Below are 24,244 nucleotides of genomic sequence, written 5' to 3'. Positions count from 1 at the left end.
AAGAGGAAGCAAGAGTCGCTCGTAGCGCTGATGCCGGAACTCTGGAAGAGGTTCTTTCTATTGCAGAGAAAAAGCTGCCTCTCATTGGCTAACGTTGTCCACCACTTCACGCAATTGGCGGATTACAAAGTTTCAACCCTTGGGTAAACCAATGAAAAAATATGAATTTTTTTTAAGTTTTACCGCAGGCTCCGAGGCCCCCTCCTCACTTTCCGAATGTTGTTTATGTTTTCGATTTTCGAGTTTGGACAGTGGTGCTAGTTTCTCGTATGGCTGCCGAAAGTCGGATTTCGTGCTCGGATTTGGCATTTCATTTAACGCGTTTCTAGTAGTTTGAAGAAGTCTTTTTTTTTCTCAATGGTCGCATATCGTGTCAGGAAGTGTTCATTTGGCATCGTGTTCAGTGTGTCATCGTTTATTTGAGCAAATTCGGCAAGATTATCGAGCGGTTTTCGCGATGTTGCATCAAACATGCACCTGTTGCCTTGTTTCGGATCGGTCGGCATGACAGCATGACTCTCACGTGGTCAGTTACTCAATTGAGATTATTTTCGTCGTACTTTGTGAGTGAATTTCGTGTTCTCTGAAATCTACCGTGACAACGGAAGCGGTGCTGAAATGGATTAGCAGCAGTTTGTTAGCCTCCAGAACTTGTGACAAAAAGTGATATAGTGAAGTGTTTGTGATCACCTAAAATGAAAGCCTCATGAGTCATGTGAATGCAATTTCTCCCACTGACATTAGCAGTTTTGCAAATGACATCCGAGCTTTGGTTGAGCAAACGGAACTAATTTTAAAACTCTGCACTCCATCGCCAGAGAACCCCTCGGTTGAAACTGAGTCATCAAAACTTAGGTACCAAGTTAAATTTTTTACTAGAGCAGATGAAACTGTTAACATTTATTTGTCCAAGGTACTCATCAAACCTCTTGCGCTTTGGGCAAGCTCAATTTGTTTGTCGTTCCTAAGTGCTTATTTATCGATAAGAAATGATGGTATTATAACTCTTCCGCACCCATCACATATCAAAAAGATTGACAGGATCTCTGAAATCAGAGGTAGGCCTCAGTAATGAGCAAGTCAAGTATCTTTCTGCCAAGTTTGAAAGCCTAGAGAATGACAGGGATGCAATAGTCAATTTACTGCTCGATGAAATACATACAGACTCTAAGGTTGAGTACAAAGGAGGGAAAATCATTGGTACAGCAGAAAATGGATTAGGTGCCAACAAAATTCAAGCTGTCATGATCATCTATGATGTCACATGCATAATTTTCTGTATTTTCCAAGTATTAATCTCGGCTGAATTCGAAGAAAAATTTTTGAACATCTCAAGTCAAAGCGGTTTATATTAAAGAAGCTGTCATTGCATAAATTACAGTTTGCCTTGGACTTACACGAGGCTTGTCCTGCATGTTGGAAGACAACTGGAAAAATTCTTAGCGGAGCAGCTCACACTTTGTCAAACATTATTTATGAACAATCGTTGCAAAGTGAAAAATAACAATGTTCAGTGCTCCAACAAAAGGAATCTTGGCATGGTTGCATAGCCGCCCGATCATCACTCAGCACTCTTGGACCACCTCAAAAATAGGAAGAACTTGGAACTCTTACTTCATGAAAAGGTAATTTTTATGCAAGTTTCGAACATCCCTAAGTTTCTCTTGTGTGCTTTTCCTGTCTACTTAATTCATTTGAGATTCACTGTTATTAGAATGTGTGGTGCTGTTGTGAATGTTAGGGTAATAATCATCCTCCTGTCAGTAAAAAAATACTCTCTTGGTAGTACTCTACTAAATACTCTCTACAGTAAACTAACTATCATGAACGTTTCTTATCCTCTGTTTGTTAATTTTAATGGCTTCCTGCATGCCTTTCTTGCTATTTGTGTCGAGATCGTGAAATAACTCGTTGTGTAATCCGCAGATTCGTATTTGCCGCCATTACGCTGCCAGCCGAGGCTAGCACTACTAGCAGTGGTGTCGCGAAATGCGTGAGGGGGCCTCTATATCTCGGAGCCTACGGTTTCACGAAGAACAAGTTTTACTTGTAGTCTTGATTGCATACTTGAAAGCCAAAATTCTGGCCAAAAGTCTGGAAAAGGGTCAGTTTTCACGAAAGTTGGGTTGCCTACATATTAGCTATATGCATATAGCATAGCTGACCTGTGTTGTTATTTGCAATGGACTACTAGACAAGGAACGAATTTCAGCATTCTGATACATGTTTCGTAACTAAAATTTCACCTAGAACACGATGCGCACAGCAAAAATTACCGAAATTAACTCCTAACGAAGATATTTAATGATTCTTGATGCGTGAATTCAAACCACCCGCTCATGAAAACTCAATGCTCTACGTGATTCACCTCGCGCGCTAAAAATTATCATGCCAGTCTCTGTGATATAAAAATCTGGCAACCTCAATCTTGACGCTTTGGCTCAGCTATAGCAAATTACTTGTAGTTTGAAAAATACATGATGGGAAATGAACATTGCTATGTTGAGAAGCTTGCTGAAACCGTTGTAGTGCGCGATTTGACTCACGTAGAGCTTTGAGTTTCTTGTGAGTGGGCAGTTCAGATTCCTCGTAACCAATGTGAAATGAAAACGTTAATATCTTCGTTAGGAGTTGGTCTCAGTAATTTTCGTTGTGTGAATCGTGTTCTACGTGAAATTTTGGTTAAGAAACATGTATCAGATTACTTAAATTCGTACCTTGTCTAGTGGTCCATTTGGAGAAAAAATGAAAACTCGGGATTTTCATTTTGCGGCCTTGTTGTGCTGTCACCTTGTCCTTGTGCTCAAATTGTGCTCGAACCAGAACATCTTTGAAATCACGAGCAAATCCGAGAAGCATCGAGAGTGGAGCGGATGCGTAGAAATTTTCACCTACAAGGATGGGAAATCCCACCCCGCAATTTTCAGACTTATCTGTTCTTCCTTGTTTGTCGTCAGCAAGGTTTTTACAGTACTTGTGATCCCGACATGACGTGTCCGATCCATTTCAACTTCATTCAGTTCGAAGTGCACTTGCTCGAAGAGATGAGCGATTGCATTGTTATTCAGTCTAGCGGTCACTTGATCTACCGCTTGAGCGATAGCTTTTTTTGCGAATTTAAAAGTCCCCTCTATCAATAGTCTGGAAAAGCCGGGCACGGTATCCTTAGTTCTCCATGTTATTGATTGGGATCCAGGGCCGGATTTACCTACCTATTTGCCGCCCATGGGCCGCCTGCATTTTGCCGCCCCCTTCTAATTCGTTTTGAAACATCAATAAAAACCATCAAGTGAACTAGCCGGAGAGGGAGAGGTGCATGAGACGCATTTACTTACTCGCGTCGGACACATTTTTTGCGAGATTCCTGTCATCACAACCAGCAAAAGTACACAGAACTTTTCGCGAAAGTTAAGTTCCGTAAACTTATCTCTATGTGGACAAAGCCTTCCATTCATGAGAAATGAACGAAAAAATTATGAAAGAACAAACATAAATGTGGTTTAAAAATTTTAACTTTCGCCGCATCGCCACGCTGACCGCACTGTGTTTGGCGCAATGCTTGAAGTATTCCCACAGTCTTGTAGGCGCTATGCGTTTCACGCCGACCGACCGCTCCTGACCGCACCGCGTTTGACGCAATGCGTGAAGTATTTATTCAGTCTTGTAGGCGCTAATATGTGTTACATGCCAACAGCCGCACCGAGGGCTTCTTCTTTTCATCTCAAGTACTCGTCAACATTGCTCTCTGCGCCACGCCGCTCCACGCCCGTTTGGTTTCTCTCTCAACTTGACTAATTGAAGGTGCTGTCTCTTGTATCACCGAAAGACGGCAAAATTAGAAATTAATGTACCCTCAGGAAATGAGAGATTTTGTAACTTTTTCTCGTTTGTAATTTTTTTTCTGAATCCGATTTTTTTCATACCTACATTTAAAAAAATTACAAAATTTCCCGCCCCCTAAATTTGCCGCCATGGGCCGCGGCCCATGTGGCCACCCCCTTAATCCGGCCCTGTTGGGATCCGGATTTCATCGTTATTCCGGAACGTGTTGTTATAAGGATGATATTTGTGATCCTGATAATACTTTATGATTTATAAATATGGGTAAAATATGTGGAAATGGCCAACTGACACATCTGGTCCGAGCGTGGAATCTGGAACACTAGAAACGCCGCGAATTTTAGTGGATTTTAGCTTTCGGGCCAAAAATGCGAGTACCGCAAACATACAAGAGTTTACTAATTTATACTTTTGTCAACCAAAATATGTTAGAAAATACCGAAATCATCGGGATAATCGATCGTGGCATTCGGATATAGACGATGGTTCGACGAATAAATCACAAAAGCCCACTCGACAAGATTTAATTTTTCATCCGAGGAAAGCGAACGAAAAATTGGATGGAAAGTTGAAAAGAAAAAAGAATGGATGCAATTGTTGTTGCCGTGTGATATCGTCCAAAAAATGTCGGGTATCTCAGGCAGCTTCTGGCTCGCGAAAATACATCGGCTAATGACGATCAGAAGATTTTAATTAATCTTCCCTTGAATCAACTTCTTTTTTGAGGTGTAGATAGTGACGTCGCATTCAAGTTTCCGTTCAACTTTCCATCACATTTTTGTGTTTATTTCGTTTCATTGTCACGCATTCCACAGCGATAAAGTTATTTTTGACCTTGGGCCCAAAGGTGTCAGTTGACCATCTTTGCATATTTTACGTCTAAAGTGGTTCCAATCAAAATATTCAAAGCTCACCAATCGATACCTTGGGGTACAACATAAAATCTGGCATACGCGACTGTTTCAGCGGTTCATTGAAATTATTAAAAATTACACATCATCGAGGTGGTAAACAAATTTTACAGCACCCATCAGTTGATGAAAAGCATTAATCATCGCACATTTTTCATCACAATTGGGGAATAACGTGACTTTAATATCGATGCGAGCATAATTATCATGAATGAGTTAAATTCAGATAGGAGAAAATCTTTGATTCTCCTTCAATTTCGCGTGATACCACATACCTACTCCGGAGTTCGAATAGTTGCTCGCTTCATTTCTGATGGTTAAACAGTGATGTATTGCGCGAATATCATCTCAATGTCGTGAGGAATACGCGATATTCTTAATGCGGATTGGTTAAATCCTGAGATATTACACGCTTTTCATCTTAGTATCGCGCGAAATGAGCTTCGTTTCTAGCAATTTTGTATAAAGAAAAGAGAAATTACGCGATAATCCCGCAATATCGCGGCAAATATGTAAGTAGAACAATAAAAAACTCGAATTTTCGTGAAGCCATTAATGTGAGCATCGTCTAGAAACAACCCAATTCTTGGTCTTCGACCTTGGCTTCAAGCATTCGTTCGTGTCTAACGTAATTTCTGGTAATTTTTTTTTGAAAAGGTTTCTAGGAGATATTTGGTTTTGTATATTTTTAATTCAATTGAAGTTTCTGTCAAAAATACGTCATCAATTCCGAAATAGCGAAAACATCGGAATTTTCGGACTAAACCGATTTTGGCCTCCTATTAATATCCCTCCTCTCAGGCACATTGATTTAAAATGTGAGAAACATTTTGTGAAAAATTTAAAGGAAAATCCGCATACATCATCAATAATGGGACTCTTGCATGACTGATGAATTTGCGATTTAAATACTGATTCCTATGTAAAATGTTGCGAGAAATACGATGGTGCCACTGCTTTTTCTGGGAAAAACTTCAAAACCCAAAACAAGCTGTCAAAGTTAGGGCCGTAATGGACGGGATATTCAACGCTATCCTTAGAGTCCACTCATATCGTGTCAACCTCGCCACTCAAAGATAGGGAGCAAATACATTAACAAGGTTGCCACTTGGTTGGGGGCAATATAAACTGAAAACACGGCAACCCTGTTTATGTATTTGCTCCCTATCTTTGCATGGAGAATTTGACTTGATATGGAGGTGGACTCTTAGCAGAGGCGGATCCAGCAATTTGGCAACATCGAATTCCCTCCATTTAAACCTATGCTAAATAATCGATTTTTTCGGAGCACCTGGCCCCTCTAAGAATCGATACATTTCCATAGGCCGAAATGGAGAAAAGGCAATGTTGCCAATATGCTGGATCCGCCAAAGACTCTCAGGATAGCGTGGGATATCCTCTCCATTACAACCTTAACTTTGACAGCTTTTTTTTAGGTTTGGAGTTCGTTCCAGAGAGGACTATAGTGGCACCATCTTGTTTCTCGCTAAATTTTCCGGCAGAAAACGTACTTCAGTCGGGAGTCCCCCTCACGTGCAAGAGTTTCATTTCCTGTATTTGTCAGGAGAGATTTGGCAACATCAGGGGTTTAATACGACGTTTTTTCTTAGCACGACAGTAATTGGCAAGTGACTAATCCTCATTTGTGGAACATCGCGGCGTGATTCTATGTTGAGCCCCGCCATCAGAGCTTTCATGCTCTCGCTCGATCGGCATGAGGGCCTAACTTCATTCTGACATGAGCTCTAGAAAGCACGAACTCGTACGGACAATAGGGCTCATGTCTAGATGTACGCACGCTTTTGCGCCAGTAGGGTGTTGACGTGTGCACTGGAAACGGCGCTTCGAGACGGAACACGAATAATCTGAACGGTAATGACGCGGCCAATGTTTCTCATTATTCGACGCGAGCATTAATCATGATCGAACCTCCGTCGGCGCAACATGTGCATCGATCATGATCAATTAATATCGGCTCGCCCATTAGTAGGGTAACATCTGGTGCAGCTTCACTTCCGCTCTTTCAACCCTTAACTCTGTCGCGCCCTTGTCCCCAATGATAAAAAAATAACAAAAAATTAAAAAAACGCGGAAAAAATTGTTCGTTAATGCGGCGCCTCATGGACGCGCATGCCATGAGCTTTTTGGAGCAAGCTTCAGTGACCAGTGTTGCCACAGTCAGAGAAAACCGGGAAATGTTAGGGCATAATTGTCAAGTCTCCTTTATTTCCTTTCTGGAATGGGTTTGACGTTTTGAACAACAAATCTTGCCTGAAATCTATTTCAAATCATGTTTTCTAGCATCTTACGCGCAAGTGAGTTTAAAAATTTGACTGAATTTAATACAACAAACGGAAAATAATATTTATTAACAATTGGGCGGTGTTTTACGAGAGGGAATCATGTGACATCAGCTGTGGCTAAAAATTAGTATTTTTTGTTTTGTTTGCTTGATGGGTTTCATGGTAACGACTCTAGATGCAATATGGAAAATTCCTGAAAACTTGAAACATGAAAACCCTCAACAACCGCACTCATTACAGTTGGGCCTGAGAAAACCAAAGCGCCCGCGATTTTGTGGATGCAACATCAACATCCCGAGAACACCGAACATGCGTCCGGACCCGCAGCCTTTCAAAAAGCTGGAGAGCCCTCAATTTTTTCATCTTGTCACAAAAAATGTGTCACTCATAAAAATTCATACGTTGTTGTTGCACGCATGCGGTGAAAAAGGAATAGGTAAATACATAAATAAGACACATAATAAAACATTTTCTGCGGCAATCACTCGCCTGAATTTATCAGAAATTTCACACTTTATTACCTTGCTCTGAATTTTTTAATTTATTTTGCCTAGAAATTTGTAAAAATCGTATCCTATCAATTATTTGCTGACTATCTTCTTCACGAGATAGCGATGCAAACAGTGCAATTTGCGGGACCGTGGTCAGCAAAAAGTAGCGGAATTATGAGCTATCAGGAGCATCACTATCTACGCAGGGTCACAAGTTTTCTTGGATTTCAAAATTTTCTTATTTTTCAGATATTTTAAGTACAAATGGACGTATTTCTGGCAAACCGAACTATGTGCATTATGACGTGAGCCCTGTTATACATGTATTCGTATGGATCTCAGGGCTGATGTCTTAATGCACATAGTTCCGTTTGGCAGAAATACGTTCAAATGCATCATTTGGCAAAGCTGCCAAGGTGCTACACAGCTCATCTGAATTCCTAGGATTTAATAGCAAACACGATTGTAAATGCGATGTATACACCCTTGGAACCAACGGTCGCTGCCATACGTCATATCTAGGAAAGCCGAAGCGCCTAGAAATTCTTGTGTATGCAACACGGACATCCCTAGAACACGAATAGTTGCATCCCAAACCTAGCCATTGAAAAAGCCGGATCGCCTTCTATTTTAGCCATTAAGACCGCTCCATCTTTCCTAAATCATCTTTATCCATTGCGTCTGTCTGTTAATTTCAATAATCGCTGCATAGATTGACAGTAGGTAAGGTGTCTCTGAATCACTCTTTAATGTATCCTCTCTGGAAACAATTTCACGAAGATTCATCAAATGAAGTATTCAATAAATCAGTCTAAATGCGTAACTTCATGTCTTCCTCAATTTCAGTTTTGCTTTCTCTAACTCTTCTGTCAGGAAACCCAGGTGCTGACTCGTTATTTGAGCGTGGGCGGATGCTGAGAGTCCTCCGCGTTTTTAGTTTTATGAATGAAAAGCGGGTGCGCGAGCCGGCGCGACGCGCGAAGCAACAGATCCACGGCCCCTCCCCGTGGAGTGGCGAGCGTTTTGTCGAGACGTACGATCAAAACAGTTCCTCGCTCGCCTCTCAGCGACTTTCGCGCGTTTTTCCGGAGGTCATCGCCGCGTGGCATTCCCGGTCGTCTTTCTGTTAAACTTGTAGCATTCTCGGTCGTCCAATTGTTAAACTTGTGGAATTCTCGGTCGTCTATCTGTTAAACTTGTAGCACTTGTTACCTCGTCAGGCAATTTGTATACGTATTTATTGTTAGTGTGGTGCGCGCTGTTAAGATGCCTCTGGGTATCAAGGAAGGTCCGTTTCTTCTACCCGTACATTTCAACGACACCCTTTTTGAAAGATGATTCTGTGCGTGCCAACTTTGGTTGAAACTGCTTGAAATATGTTCACTCTTTTCCGGAGTACATATATCCGATATTTAAACCTAACGTTTTGCATTTCAATGGCTAATGAACAATACCACCTAACTGACAATTGGATTATTTCTATCAAACGGAACTATGTGCATTATGACGTGAGCCCTGTTATGCACATATCGTATTCTTATGGGGCTCAGGGCTCATGTTTTAATGCACATAGTTCCGTTTGATAGAAATACGTCCAATTTTGGCAAAAATGAGTTAGCGACTTTGCTGCATTCTACAGTATAAAATACGCAAGCTGATGATTTTAGTTTTTTTTCCAATTCTGTAGAGGAGCGCTTCAATGACGCTGTAATGTATGGAAAAATTGCAAATCTAACCTCAACATTACAAAAAAGGCGAAGTTTTCTCTGCGTTCTGCAAAATCGAGCGTTTGCAGATAGGCGGTATTGTTCGTTAGCCATCGATTTGGAACAGGGGGTGGATGTGCGTCATTATTTAGTTTATTTTTGTAAATTGTTTATTTATTTTTTTTCTGACGCAGGGACCGCGTTTCATCCCTTTTTTGACGGTTGTTTTTGGTAGCTTCCGATTATGGGCGAAGAGATCTAAATTTCGACCGATTAGAGATCAAGTGTGACTTTAATCTACGGTGACTCCGTTGTTTTGCGTGATTGGTGGAAATTTTTGGCGCGCGATACCCGAATGTTCCAGTCATTTTGAGTAGGTGATAGCGACTTTTCACGGTTTTTGGCGGACAAATGAAGTATTAATCATTTTCTGCAATTTTTGGAAACAAATTTTTGCGGTTTTCCTCCTTCTCTATATACATTACAGAGAGTTCCTCAGCTGTCTCTCTCTTTCGCAATCTGTCACACATTCATTCAGTTTTTAACGGGCACCAGAGGTTTTTATATTTCTGGCGTATTTTAAAAAGCTCCTTTATGACGTTATCAATCAGTATATACGATAAGTGTGACGTTATAGGTGAATATTATTCAAAGTTCTCGCGGGTTTTCCTTAATCAGTGTCTGAAAAATACAAGTACCCTTAAGGTAGAAAAACAAAGTTTCTCCAGTGGAGAAAGTGTGACAATGATTTTGCAATGATATCCTCGGCTACGTGTGTGATTATTTGAATTGTCAGTTCTCTTAGGCATTGCTTAGACTGGAGAATATAAAACTACGAAATAAATAACCTTACCCTTGAATAACTAAATTAAAGTGAAGTTTGTTTCCATTAATACTTCTAACGCTTGGATTACGCTGTCATCGACAAGAAGACAGAAAGTAGAGAGACTGCAAAAAAATCTATTTGGTAAGATATTTTATGGATCATAGATTGGTAGCATACCGACGGTAAAGCTCTCAAACCACGTATCTCGTTTTGCGGTGTTTGAGAATCTCCTATATTTTATTTTGTTCGAGGAAAACAAACCAACATCATTCTTTGGAGTTTTCTCAGACTGGAAAAAAACACATTGGATCTAGAGTCCAGACTCTTAAAAACATCGACAAGAAAAAATATTCTTGATTCAATCGGATTTTTGCTCAAATCAAGAACCAAGCCTCTTAATTTGAGCGGATTTCCTTTTGATTTAAGCTTAAATCTGCTTGAATCAAGAGTATTTTTTCTTGTCAATGTTTTCAAGAGTCTAGACTCTAGATCCAGTGTGTTTTTTTTCCAGTGCAGAATTTGCGTTGCACAGTGAAGGAAAATCACGGACGTTTTTAAGAATTTTCGTCGAAGTAGTTTTCCATTTTAAGCAGTCGTTTTCAAAAGGGAACAGGTCCATTCTAGTCTTAGTTAGCATGTCCTTTTAAAAATGGACTTGTTCCCTTTTGAAAACAACTGATTCGTTCGAACAATAGAGCACGATAGGAAGTCTGCAACGTCGCAAACCGAAATACGTGTTTGGAGAGTCTCACCATCAATATGAATATCTCAAAAAAGAACGGTCGCACGGTCGCGACCAAATTTTTGTTTCTTTTATAGCTGGCTCAACATCGAAGTATCGGACTGTGGAACACTCAAGAGCTCAAACTATCACGAGTGAAAAATTAATATTTTCTTTGGCTGTCGATTCAAGCATCCCAGTCATCAAAATACCCAAGTTTATTAGCGTCAAACTCATTCCGGAGTGCTTTACGACTGAATGATTCTCTCGCAATTAGTGCGCTTATTTTTTCCATAAAAGTTAGCGAGCATTTCGTATCTGCCTCGGAGGAAAGGATTGTGAAACTCAACTCCGGGAATTTTCCAAACCCATCCATTCGTTTTAATGAACATATTGACTAGCATAGATTACGATTTTTCACCCTTATCCAAGTATTATGTAAGATACTCAAAGCAGGGGGAATAAGCTATGTCTAACGTAAGGTTCCCGATTTATACAAAACAATCGTTCTATTTAAAGCAATTTTTCAGGCTTTTCTTGTTGTTATTTTCCAAGAAATTTGGATGCGCAATTCCTTAGAGGGATGAAAAATTGTCTCACGTGTAACTTACCATAGGGGAAAAAAAATAAATAAAAACAAGCAGAAAAATCCAACATGAATATGTTGGAAAAGCGTGCCGAATAACTAAAATGTTGGACACATACCTACTATTTTCACGTCTTTGTTATTTGCATCAATTGGTACTTTTTGCTAAATTTGGGAGAAAATATTGATTCATGAACGTTGAATGTAAATTGATTTTAAAGATTCCGTCCAATTATCTTGATTTTAAGCTGATATGCGGCATTTCGCACGACCGTGATTTGGGCGAACTGCCGTGCATCGAAATCGCGTTGAGTTAATCTCTTTGGATTTCGAACTGTAACTTCTCTCCTATTCGGCCGATTTTTACAAATGAGGTCTCTTTTTATTTGTACTTTAACGGAAAGTAAGGAAAAACTCGCTAAATAGACGGAAAACAATTTTTGTGAAAATTTGGTGGATCCTGGCGTCACGGTGAATGGTTAATCGGGCGTGGAAGATAATAGGTTCGACGAGGCGACCCTCTCCTCGCCGTCTTTTATTGCCTTGCTCGAAACCTGACACCCAAAGCTATATCGGGAGATAACTGCAGTGGTTTGAGTGGATTTCGGCAGGGGCCACGGTTAGTACATGGTATAAAGAGTCACGAGGCTCATCACAGATTGCACTTGCAGTGCAAGACGCTCATTGGCTAAACAGTTTTGGCGGGAAAGAAGGTTCTAGAGTTGAGTCCTCCGAGCGTAAGAAAGCTTCTATGAGGTTTTTGTCAAATGAAATAATACGGTTTTGACAGGAAAATGTTCTCAAGGGTTCCCAATTAGCAGTTCAGTCGGTTTTTTGGTAAGAGACCATCAGGGCTTGACAGTATAATGGTTCAAAGACAAGAAAACGGGTCCGAGGAAAAAAATATTTGGACGGCCCGTTGAATAGCATTGGTTGATCGGTGTGCTGTACTATGGTACATCCGAGTGATTTCAAAAAGCGAGCCCTACTGGCACGCTTAAAATCAGCTAAAATTCTTTATACTTGACTGACCCCCTCTGACCCCTGGTATGCGGAACATCTGAATTGACTAATGCGAACTGTATTCCGAATTGATATACGGTGATATACGGGCGGAATGGAGCACTTGACCGGCAAAACCTCGATATGAAAAACAGAAATGAAATTTGTATAGGCATGCATCGCATGTTATCCTCTGTATTTCTGGCTGCTGAATCCGAAAAATGACTTCCGTTTTTCTCTGTCGTGCAAAGATTTTCTGGAAAATTGACTGTTCTCTAGAAAAACTTGATTTTTAGGGAATAATCAGATTTTTCAGGGGAAATTGATGTGATCCAAAAGAGACAGAGGTCGTTTCGGAATCAGCGCTAAAAATCTACGCTGTATCAGTTGACAAATTTGGGCAAATCTTAAAAAAAAGAAGAAGCTGTTGATCAGTGTTATCGATCAAAGATTAATTATTTTATTTACGATCGATCGAGCTCTCAATCAATCAAACTTTTCATTTAGAAAAAAAGCCAACCAGGCTATTAATTAATAACCAAATTATTCTACATAGGTATTCCCAATCTGATCATTTCTTTCGATTGATAATAGATTTATCGATCAGTAAATTTTGATGAATCAATGCAATCGTGGATCAAAACTGGGAGAGATGCCGATTACGATGAATCGATTCTATAAATAATCGAACCTCTCCTACGTCGACACTAAATTAGTCCGCGGAGAATCCTAACAGTGACGTCACGATTAATAGCTTCCATTGACACCGCTGAAGTCCCCCCCCCCCTTCCCCTGGGCAACCGCTGTGTAAAGGAGCACCGCGTTTTTGTTGAGCGGGTTGCGTTGGGCTCAGCTTTAGTAAATCGGAGGATACGGAAACTTAAAAAGTTCATTTTGCTATGAGCTCTGAGGTCCATATGAATGCTTATACTTCAGAGTTCACGAGATGATGGACATGTTCGCCTTTTACACGGAGCGATCCAAGTAAAGTGCTCTCGAGTCACCTGAAATGAAGAATCCCTCTGGTAAACACCGTGCTCAGGAAAAACGACGTAAGAACATCCAGAGGTTGCCAAGTTTCCTCCAATAGAACATTCAATTTTGAGGAAATTTACGAATATTTTCCCTTGAAATTATCAGATTCTATAGATAAAATATCGGAGGAAATCCTCTGAGAAATTGGTGGGGATATGTCCACAAATTTCCCTGGAAATTCGTAAATTATCGGAGGAAATTCGGCAACATCTGAAGGCTCATACGGCGTTATTCCTCGACGGGGCAGAGCGGCCCCCCGCTCGATTCGCGTTTATTTTCCCGGGGACCCGGGGAGTTGCGAGGCGCGGTGAAGCGTTTCACTTGAAGAGGTCTTACAGCCCACCGCTGCGCCGCTGAAATTAGTCTGAATTTTAAAGCGGTCGGGTTGCGAGTCAACAGCCGGCGCCGATGCGGCTGAGCCGCGCCGTGGCGCCCCTCGTCCCGAACATAAACATGGATACCTGGAAGTATACTCCCGACAATTGACTCTTTTCTCGGGCCTCTTGTTGTTCGTTTGGAATTAATTGATCCGCCGAGTGTTTTGCCAAGGCTCCCGCTCCAACATCCGTCTCTCCGCGCCGCGCGTGCTTAAACTTCTCGCCACGAAAGTGGTCCTTCTAAAAATGGCTCCTCTCGCCCACCTGTGGATCCGCACCCAAGGGCAGGTCTGCCGTCCTGAGGAAAAACGCCGTATAAACCTTCAAGCGTTGCCAAATTTCCTTTGGTAAATCACGAATTCTTGGAAAAAATTGTCAACATTTTTCTTACAATTTTTTATATAATTTCGTTCGCAATTCCACCTAAAGTTTCTGCAAATTTCAAGGGAAAGTATTCATAGCTTTCCTCAAAAATACAAATTTTATCGAAGGAAATTTGGCAACTCTCGGATGTTCGTACGGCTTTTTTCCTTAGCACGGCAGAGGTGCTCTGAGTGGCCCTTACCGATAAAATTGCTACTCAATTTAAAGCCCTTCAGGGAGGTTTCCTCGGGGAATTTCTTTTCTTATTATTAGAAAATTTCAATTTACTACTCTACTCGCTGTTTTACTCTGAATTCCTTCAACACAAATTTTGTGTTGATTTTGGTACAGTTTGCGGTGAATCTAGCGGGGAAAAAAATGGAGAGACTGATAAAATGCATTCCTTTGACTGGGACGTTGATCTTTAACCACTCCTTTTTTAATACATGTTTTCCAGAAATCTAGCCGGGATATTATTTTAAAATCGTCAATCAAAGGCCAGGATTATTTTGTGTTTTTCTTTCCCTATAATCAAACTTTTGTGTGAAAATTTTTCTCTAAGTAGGGTTCAAATTTTAGCAACGAAAGACGCGCTCGCTTAGGCATTCATCCTTATTACCCAGTACAGTAGGTATTTCTGCATTTTTGGATCTATTTGACCCATGAATGCGGTGGACTTAGGCGTTTTCTCATCAACTGGCAACAGGGCACGGCTCTCTCAGGGCGCGGCAGACTCACGAAAGTTGCGCCTTCATTCGAGTGGCATGCTTCATGCGAATCACACTTGCGAAGATTGATGCGTTTCGCAACTCACCCTCACTTCACCCTTCCTATCCGTCTGCCACCGCCATTTACACACACCCGAAAGCAGGGTTGGCGGTGGCCTTTTGCCACCGGCATGCGAATGACTAATCTCAATAAGAGCCTATGCGTTGCAAGTATCGTGCGGTACTTACGCTCTTTTTCATGAAAACCGTTCAACTAAAGCCTTGGGTGAAATACGGATGTTTAACCTGTGCTCGTTTCAACGTTTTCAGCTCGTTCGTACGTAACTGCGGTCTGTCTCGAGAGCTAACGTATGAGCGAAAATATATGTAGTTGCATTACTTAATCATCTGAACGGGAATTGGTAAACCAGTGATATTGGGAAACTCACGAAAGAGAGTAGGATCAGTAACATATTACATATATTGGAAACCACACGAATCTTAGCGTCGAGGCTATTTCAAATTTAATCCTCATCGTGCGAGGTTTCATAGGCAGCATTGAATTAAAACAGAATTAGCGTAATTGCATTTTACGTTGCCTTATGTTTTGATTTATTTGTATGAAACAATACGACAAAACATAAAGCCTTGAAACTCTATTGATTCGAATGAATTTCTCTTCGATTATCAAGAATATACTAGATACTTGCAAATTTTCAAAGTAGAATGTTTTTTTAAATACCCGCCAAAACAATAAAACACGAGAAGGAATGGAGAGAGTTAATCAAAATAACAAAGAAACAACTTAAAACGGGACTAAGCCCGCAAAAATTAAAAAGAAACACATAAATAAAATAAAATGTGTTTAAGAATTATGTGTTTATGTGTTTCTTTTTATTATTTGCGGCCTTAGCCCCGTTTTACGTTGTTTCTTTGTTAATGTTTCGGGCCGAGTAAGTTGTTTTTTCATTTTTAATCAAGATAGACACATCTACAGTGCAGTGTTTTAAAATCTCATATCCTATTTTAATTTTTCAGAGGGAAAGCAACCAACTATCTCGCTTACAATTTTGTCAAAAATAAAAAAAAACCCTCATGCAGGCAAGAGAAATGGCAATAATATTCGAGTAGGGATTTTGGTTGGTTTACTTCCAAAAAGGTAAAATAGTAGATGAGATGTTGAAACACCCCGACGTAAATGTAGTTGTTCTGCTTAACTCTATCAAAATTAGTCGGCGTCCTGATGTATACCTAGTCAGGCTGTTTTTGGAGCAACAGCAGTTTATGTGGACGTATTTGTGTCAAACGGAACTAAGTACATTATGACGTGAGCCCTATTGTGCATATATTCTTCTGGGGTTAGGGCTCGCGTTATAACGCACATAGTTCCGTTTGGCAGAAATACGTCCACGTATAACAATTTTTCGCGATTGCGCTATGATCCACCGCACGAATTAGTGAGTGGTGAACGGTGCTGATGTTTGATTGAAGCTACAATCAATTAGGGCGGGAGTGGATTGCTCTATGCAATTCTCGATATAATGGGGAAGCGGATAATTCGATTCGCGGAGAAAAGGCGGGAATTGCATGCCCGCGATCCTCTATCCAGAGATGAATTAATATTGCCCGCCGGGTTCTTGTTTATTTATCAAAATCCACCATTTACTCATTTTTTGACGAGAGTGATTTTAATCAAGAAAACCCCTGACTAATTATGTGGAACACCAAGATTTTCCTCGAACGCGGAAGAGAACCGCAACTAGAATTATCCGCCTAACTACGTCGCCAAACGGCGTCTAATTTCCAGTCAGGTTTTTTTTATAGAATTTTTTTATAGAATTATCAGCCTAACTACATCGCCAAACGGCGTCTAATTTCCTGTCAGGTTTTATTTTTTTCACAAGAAAATGGTAGCTGAACGGAAGTATTAATGTAACTTATGTTGTCTTTAAAATGAGCCAGAAATAGCAGTACCTTGTTGCGAAATGCGGTTCAAATGGAGTACGTGGGCTTCTCCAGCGTATACTCAACTCAGTTTCTGAACTGGATTACATTTTGCAATAAGGAACCACTATTTCTGGCCCATTTTAGAAACAACATACCTACATGCCATTGGTTTCCCTATGCAGATATGTGCTTTTATGGGAGAGCTAGAGATAGTGGTTCCTTATTGCAAAATGAAATCAAACTGATCTGCAAAAATCAATTCGGCTGACTGCATTTTGGGTAAGTAACAGACCCATATCAGTTGGCTTGGGCTGCCAGCGGACAAACTTAATTTTAGGCCGAAGTAGGATATCCTGGACCAAACTAATTTTCAAGAAAATCACTTTGACATAAAATCTAGGGTAATTATTTTGCATTAATGAAAGTCGTAGGAATTGCAAAGGAAAAAACGAAAAACTTTTGCAGAAAAATCGAAAAGAAGAGCAACTCTGTAATCACATAGATTATAGAAATTCAGCGGTAAAGAAGTCAGAGAGGTCAGAAAACTTATTCGTAGGAAGGAGGCGCAGTATTTTGTAACAGTTGAAGAGGCATTCAATACTTGGCAGACGACTCATGTGGCAGTGAGTCATGGTGGCAGAGATGAGATGCTGGCCGGAAAAAATTGTTGAAGATACATTTTGGCCTTAGATATTTTAGTCCGGCTTAAAATCCGGTTTATTCGCCAACAGCCACTCAGGTAAAATGAAATAATGGCTGCCTCATCTCACAGCAAGGAAGGCATAATATAATATTTGAAAAATTCGTTTGTAAAGCCATGAAGCCGTGAAGGTATGAATATACTGAGGGAGCGAGTGTATATAGATTGAAGATACCAGAGCGTTTGCGGTCTTGGTATGCACACACCAACACGTTATAAGCACGAGCTGCCAAGGAAAACGTCAGGTTATCTTCACCCTCTCTGTATACAGCGTAACCTCGCACTTCCTGCAAAATGGTGCTTCATTGATTACGTAGGCCTTCTGTGCTACCGTGCCATAGAGAACGCCGTATGAAAATTTGGACGCTGCCAAATTAAATTCGATAAAATACCAATTATTTAGTAAACTCAATGAAGTATGTGCCCTTAATTTTTCAGAGAAGTACCCATTTAGATTTAAAGCATCTGAAAATTAAAAAGAAAAAAAATGTATAACTCTCCTTGGAAATTAATATTTTATCATTGAAAATTTGTCAACATACGAATTTTCACGAGCTTTTTTTCCTCAGCACTGGCACTGATAGTGACGCTGAGTCTTAGTGCCCGTAAGCGCCTTCTGTTTGCGCACGTAAAAGAATGGTATAGCGAACAAAACCTTGAGCTAAATAAAGATGAAAAACTCCGCTACATTTAGGACGTTTAGGATTTTTATGTTTAGAAATTTCCATTTCGATTTAAAGCACCTGAAAATTTTCTTGGAAAAAAAAATGTTTATAACTTTTTTCTGAAATCAATATTTTATCATTAGAAATTTGTCAACATGCGAATTTAAGGTTTTTTTTCCCTCAGCACCAGCAGTGAGAGTGACGCTGAGACTAAGTGCCCGTAAGCACCTTGTGTTCTGCGCACGTAAAAAAATGGTATACCGAACGAAACCTTTAGCTAAATAAAGATAAAAAAAACTCCACTACGTTTAGGACTTTTTCCTTCATCAAGCCCAGAGGAGCAACACTTTTTCCTTGGAGGATGTTCTAGGAAATTACATTTGATTTGCAAATATGTTATTCTCAAAACATAGGCTAGCCTCGCTCCCCTTTGGCCGAGCCTAGCTCCACGATCGGTTCAGAGACGTTTCATTCAAATTAAAACGTAGAATTTTTACGCATCCGCATTCTAATATCCCCAACGCCATTCAAGCTCTGACAGAGATCTGAGTGAAATATTTTACAAAAAAGTTGTCGTTTACACTGAATCAGCGAAATAAGCTCCAAGAGGGCGTTAGAGTTCGATTCAAAACTATACTTAAACCCATTTGTAACAATTTTAAAAAAGGAAAAAAGAAAGAAATACAGTAGATAACAGTAGATAATTTATTTGATTAGGTGATTTAGGGTTATGAGTTGGACTATTAATAATTGATTAATAATTTGATACTTAATAGAAGTGTGTCTTATTATGTTTGTCGGATTGTGTATATCAGGAAAAGGATACAAATAATTTAAATTTGTTTTAAAATATTTTATAAAGCCTTTACAAACGTTTTTGAAATAATTTAAAATGCTTCCAAAACTTTGAATGTCTTTTGATGGCTTTTCAACGTTTTAAAATGATTAATCAATGAATTCGAAACGTTTAAAAAGAAAAAAAAAACTCATACATGTTTTTATAACTTATCTCTTTGAACGTTTCAGAGTCGTTTTTAGATGTTTAGGGTTTTTTTTTTTATTTTGAAAAAAAGTCCATGAAACATTTGACTGTTCTCAGGGATATCTCAAAAACATCATTTAGGCGTCTTTATGCTATCAGGGTTGTAAACCCCAACAATGGGAAGGAAATCTAAATTTCTCGATAAGGGCCTCAAATTGAGGCCTCTCAATGGCCTCATGCGCCCCTACAAATTAAAAAAAAAGTTCCTTCTTTAAGTTATAAGATTTCGTTAGACATTCCAAAATGCACCTCTCACGAATAGCCCTTCTCTTTTGCGCGACGGACCCTATCTCTATCTCCTATCTCCTATCTCCCTATCCCTATCTCCTTATCTTTCTATCCATTTATGCCAAAGTTTTGCCCTCATGAATGTGCGGAAGAACCCTGGTAAAAATTGGCAGTAGAATCTGTGTTCCAAAATACCATAGACCTACAGCCGGCTGTAAGATTTCCAATAGCTTCTGTAGCCGGCTACACAATTTCTTATAGCCTTTTATAGCCGATGGCGACTTAAGCAACAGCCAGGCGGTAAAGTGTATGCTAAACGTTACTAATTACGGATGCTAGGACTTAGTGAGTTTTTGGACTACCGCTCTCTTTTTGGGCCGTAGTATCTTGATTTATTTTGCGAGGAAAGCTCCGTACTTTTGATGGATGCCTGCCATTCCTAATATATTAGAGCGCCTTCAGTTTCGTATGATACTGTGCAATACCTCTGGTGTGAAATAGTTGCTTCAAGCGCCGCGCCGTGACACGCTGCGGCGCGGCAGGCGGGCAGCTAGCGCGAAACGCGCTTTGGCGCCTACAAACCTGACAGGGATACTTCACGCGTTGCGCAATGCGTGAAGTATCCCTGTTAGGTTTGTAGGCGCCAGTGCGTCGCCGCTCCGCCTTTGTGTTAGGCTCTAATATTTAATCTGGCGGAGTCAGCGTTATTCAACTTATGATTTTGAAATGTTTGCACATCCTGTATGGATTGTTCTCATTTTAATTGATGAAAAAAAATATGTATTAAAGGAAACTATAATGTGTGTTTTGTAAATATTAAGGTGGTTCCGTATCAAACTTAATGATTTCCGAAGCACACGAATTTCTATTAGCCTATTATAATCGATGGCGAAAAAGCAACAGCCAGGCGATAAAGTGTAAAGCCCGGCGATAGGAACTATAGCCCAGCTGCATAATTTTTTATCGCTTCGTATAGCCCGGCCGTATGATTTTCTCCGCATTCTACAGCCAGCTATAAGATTTTCTGTAGCCTTCTTTAGCCGGCTATAAGAATCCCTATGGTATTTTGAAACGCAGATCTTATCGCCAATTTTTACCAGGGAATGCAGATGACAACCCTCCCCCTTCCTTTCAATATATTATACATATATAAAATTGATACTAAGTGAGGCAGAACACGATATATATCGATTGGTGTGAATACAATTAAATGAGCGAAGCTAACAGTTCCCAAATCGCGAGAATCTTTGATCGGCCTTTAACAACTTTTTATTGATATTTTCCCATTTAAAACTATAATACAGAATTGGCCACTGAGGAGTTCGTTGGGTGCACCCTGATAATCGATCCTTTTTCATTGCTTTAATTAGCAGACCAATCGATTCATCGCAAAGCACGACAAGCCACTGATTTCATATGGAATCAATTTCTCGTTATCAAAGACAAATTGCCCCTCATATGAATGAGTGGGACGTAATCGTATTCTTACTCAAATCCTTTACTCGTGTATCAAGCAACCCCGCAGTTCTACCATTTTTAATTGGACGTATTTCTATCGAACGGAACTATGTGCATTAAGACATGAGCCCTGAGACCCAGCAGAATGTATGCATAACAGGGCTCACGTCATAATGCACATAGTTCCGTTCGGAGGAAATACGTCCAATTGAAACCTAACCTTTGATTTTGATTGTGCAGTTATGGAGATGAATTTAGATGATAGCATATACTCCAGTAACGGTGTTTTCTGATAGCTTTTTCATGAAAAATGGGTAAAACTCAGAGGAGAATTGAGCCACCGAAGGCGCACAATTTTTAAAATGTAAATTGGGTTCGTTATAAAACACCACGAGGCGTAGAGGAAACTAACGATAGGAAGATCCTGTTTCGCAGGTTTTGTTAAAAGGCAAACCCCGTTTTCTTATGATTCGTTATATTTCATCATATATTTTGTCCTCCGACCAAAAAAAAGCGTTTTGGTTGGTTTAAAATATGTTCAGAGCCTATTAGGGTATTAAGCCGTCATCAGAGGATTGTAATCGTTGTAGGAGCATTGCCATACTTAGTCACATTTTTGTTATTAGAAGAAAGCACTTTGGAAGAAGAGCAAGGGAAAGGAGACGCGTTGATGACGGCGCGGAGATACAACTATTCGTGCTTGATAGATGTCCGTATTGCATCTGCGATATTGAAGGCGCGATGACGCTAGGCGTGAACATCTCTCTTTGCTGCCGAAGAAGTGTTGCCTAGGTTCGAGAGGAAAGTCTAAACTTCAGTTGTGCTGACACTAGAGTGTTTCTTTTTCTACAATTTGATGTCTGTTTCTTTTTTAGGATGTATTTGCAGACCTTTATGTAATTCTCCCATGTACTGACCGCATAACTCCCGCGAGAGAATAAATAGTCGGGTCAATTTGACACGGCTTGGGATTTTTATGAATAGTCGTCGAAAAAAATCGGAGGGGGGGGGGGGGGGAAGGTCAACTTTATGGTTTGAAATTTTATTTGATTCTTCCTCAAAATTCCCTCCAAAAATTCTAAGCAGTACAATTCATGGTATAGCTTTTGTTTCTGTGGAAGAAATAATGCTCAAACATTTTAAAACTTTGTTTTGACGAAGGTACGCGGTTTTCGAATAAGATAGCCATCGAGTTGACCACTGCCGAGCTAAGATAGTGCGTTTCCTCATCAATAATATAGCATACTAATCACGCGAAACACATGCACTAAAAAAATACTCAAAATTACCACCTGAGAAAAGCATTTTGATTTTTGACCCTGTTGAGTGGCTCACGCCATATTTTCCTGTTGTTGCTTTTTGGCACTCCTAGCAGGGAGATTTTACATGCTCACGTGAGGTCGCAACCCGCTAGAGGGAAAAGTTTACCTCCACCCGGTTCAAGGTTGCACAGCCCGTTATCTCCCTTCTCCCCTCCCAGTTTCAATTAACGACGACGGTTTTAGACAAAGTATCTCCCGAGATTCTCGATTCCATACCGGTCTCGATTTCAGGCGTATAAGGGCTCACAAAAGATCGAAACTATCGAATCCTCTTCAAAGCGCTATCGGAGGGAGATGGGGGGGGTTGTGATCGCAGCGCTGCGGCGGGGAAATTAATAAGCTCCCGGAATATCCCTTCCGGGCAAAATTGCCGGATATTTTTCATCGGCCGTAAAATTTCCACAAAGAAGCAATTCTGTAAAGTATCCGGCTTATCAACTGACAGCCTGTTTCGCCGTGCTGAGGAAGAACGCCGTATGAACTTTTGAGAGTTGTCAAATTTCCTTTGATAAAATGTTCATTTATGCGGAAAGTTATGAATATTTTTCCTTGAAATTTTCAGGAACTTTAGATCAAAATACAAAGAATATTCCCTGAAAAATTGGAAGGAAAATATTCATAAGTTTACCGGGGAATTTGTGTTTTATCGAAGAAAATTTGGCAATGCCTGAAGGTTCATGCGGCGTTTTTCTTTAGCACGGCAGCGATGAGCCCGCGGTTCATAACTTATTAGTGGATGCGTCACACTTTACCGTCTTCCCTGTATTCTCCCGTGCTGAGTAAGAACGCCGTATGAGCCTTATGAGATTGCCAAATTGTGATCGGTAACATTTCAACTGTCAAGAAAATCTGTAAATATTTTTCCTCCAGGATTCAGAAAATCGTATCCGCAATCAGATCTAAATTATCTGAAAATGTTTAGCGAAAATAATCATAACTCTCCTTTAAAATAAACATTCTATTAGAGGAACTTTGGCAACTCTCGAATATTCCCTCGGCGTTTTTGCCGTAGTACGGCTGTATTATCCGCACGCCGTGCTTTTCCGACTGCTTACACTGTATTTTTGGAGGGAAAATTCCAATTTACAAGAGATTTCTAAACAGGGCACGCTCCTTGATTCGGAGCTCTTAAAATGCGGGAAGCTTGAAATCACGAAGGAGGACACTGTGCAATATGCAATCCTCTGCGCGTTGAATCTCAGAGTATCATTTGGACCGCATTTAACAGAAAGGAACCAAGCCACACTGCACACCAGCTATTGCCATTTTAAACCGGGCAATTTAATTTTTTGCGAGAAAACGTTTGTGCGGATCCCTTTGAAAATGTTAAGGAATTTGCTTCGCACTATGGAGAAAATTCACTGAAATTTGCACGAAAATCCGCACAGCTGTTTTCATGTAAAAATCTAATTAGCCAATTAAATTTGGCAATTGCTGATGTGGCGTGGTTCCTTTCTGTTTAACGCGGTCCATTTGCCCACAAGATCTTGATGGTCCAGTCGGTTAAACTCCAAGCCATCACGGAAAAATAACTCCAGCCGTGGAAGCCGTACTAACGAGATATGCAGACATATCGTCCGCATTCCGAGCTCAGAGGCCGAAAGTTCCAGGTGCACCACCCGGAGTAGTCGAGGGTATGGCTCCAGCACCCGGAACTTTCGGTCTCTGAACCCGGAACGCGGACGGCATGTCTGTATATTTCGAGTGATGCTGTGCAACGTTCGGGCGGTCGAATAGTTGCTTCGCGCTTGTGTGGGCTAAGTATAGGTTGCGTTAATTTCCATTGATATTCCTTGAAACTCGTCGATTTTAGCCGTTGCAGAAATTGGTCTAATAGACCGTATTCGATAATGGTTCGATGTATCGTTTGGTTCAAAATAATTGAACATAACCTCAAACAAAACTATTAGGATTTAAGTTGGAAAAGCTGAAAATGAGAAAATTTCTAACAATTTCACTTTGCATTGGCATTGGGTACTCAAAAAAATAAAACATCCGTTACAAAAGACCCGTT

The 24,244-nt window shown here is 40.3% G+C and overlaps 1 protein-coding gene across 2 annotated transcripts in view; it reads left to right on the top strand.

Annotated features, from left to right (window-relative positions):
- Positions 1-530: 530 nt before the first annotated feature.
- The window catches only part of LOC109036551 (uncharacterized), a 76,560-nt gene continuing 52,846 nt past the window's right edge, over positions 531-24,244 (top strand). The window contains exon 1 of one of the 2 annotated variants that reach the window (XM_072306564.1): positions 531-1,625. The gene's annotated coding sequence lies outside the window, so the exon portion shown is untranslated. Of the gene's footprint in view, positions 1,626-9,931; positions 10,219-24,244 lie in introns of those variants that run through there. The other variant, XM_072306563.1, reaches the window with a different exon arrangement.

Source organism: Bemisia tabaci, chromosome 1 (assembly GCF_918797505.1).
Source record: "Bemisia tabaci chromosome 1, PGI_BMITA_v3".
Classification (NCBI taxonomy): Eukaryota; Metazoa; Arthropoda; class Insecta; order Hemiptera; family Aleyrodidae; genus Bemisia; species Bemisia tabaci.
This window is presented reverse-complemented; position numbering and strand designations above follow the sequence as displayed.